The following is an 808-nucleotide window of genomic DNA, read 5'->3' as shown; positions in this document are numbered from 1 at the left end:
ATCTTCTCAGGTCCCTTCTGACCCTAGAAACTATGAAACAGTACTTCCCTCCATTGCATCTGAGCCCAGTGCCCAAGCAGGGAATGAGCTCTGACTTGGTGCATTTATAATAACCATGAAACTTCCTGTTGCCTGATGGTCTCCAGTAAGCATATCAAATGGCATAAATATACCCTACCCTTTATCTCTCTTGACTTAGCCCTAGGGTAATAGGAAGTAATAAATATACTGCACCCAGAGCCACAAAGGCACTGACAAAAGAGGCTTTTTCACAAGTTGCAATTGCCCTCTATGCTTCATGTATGGTAGGAGAAGGGGGAGCCAACATGTGTTGGGTTTTTCTTGTTTTGTTTTTGTTTTGTTTTAAATACAGAACTGTCCCATACAGTAACTCCTGTTGGGAGCAGGGTCAGGCCAGAAGGAGGGAAAGGAATTCTAGGGGAGCAAGCTTTTGACATGTTATTTCTAGCACCTGGATCCCCCCTCTGCCATAGCCATGCTAGTATTGTGTACCCCTACCCCAAAAAAGCATAGCCTCTTGTTACTGCTACGGGCAAAACCCAGCTTTGTTTAATATAGGCTTTAGATGAGGGTGATGTGAGGGATGTGGTTGGCAAAGAAAGCTTTGCAGCCAAGGTTCCTGTAGCCAAGCCATGGCTGTACCCCAGTGTCCATTCCTTGCCTTGGAAACTTATGCTACATCTACACTAAGGCCTGTAACTCACCACTGGAGGATTGACAGTGGAGGAGATGGCAGGCATGGGTATCTCTGGTCACATGGTTCATTCCTACTTGAAACAAAGTTAGA

At 45.4% G+C, this 808-nt stretch overlaps 1 protein-coding gene across 5 annotated transcripts in view; it reads left to right on the top strand.

The window, feature by feature from the left end:
• Positions 1–808, top strand: part of NINL (ninein like) — a 90,995-nt gene that overhangs the window by 66,917 nt on the left and 23,270 nt on the right. The window lies entirely within an intron of this gene.

Source organism: Gavialis gangeticus, unplaced genomic scaffold (assembly GCF_001723915.1).
Source record: "Gavialis gangeticus isolate Ggan-Ray unplaced genomic scaffold, GavGan_comp1, whole genome shotgun sequence".
Classification (NCBI taxonomy): Eukaryota; Metazoa; Chordata; order Crocodylia; family Gavialidae; genus Gavialis; species Gavialis gangeticus.
The sequence above is the reverse complement of the archived record's forward strand: the minus strand, read 5'-3'. Positions and strand labels throughout refer to the sequence as shown.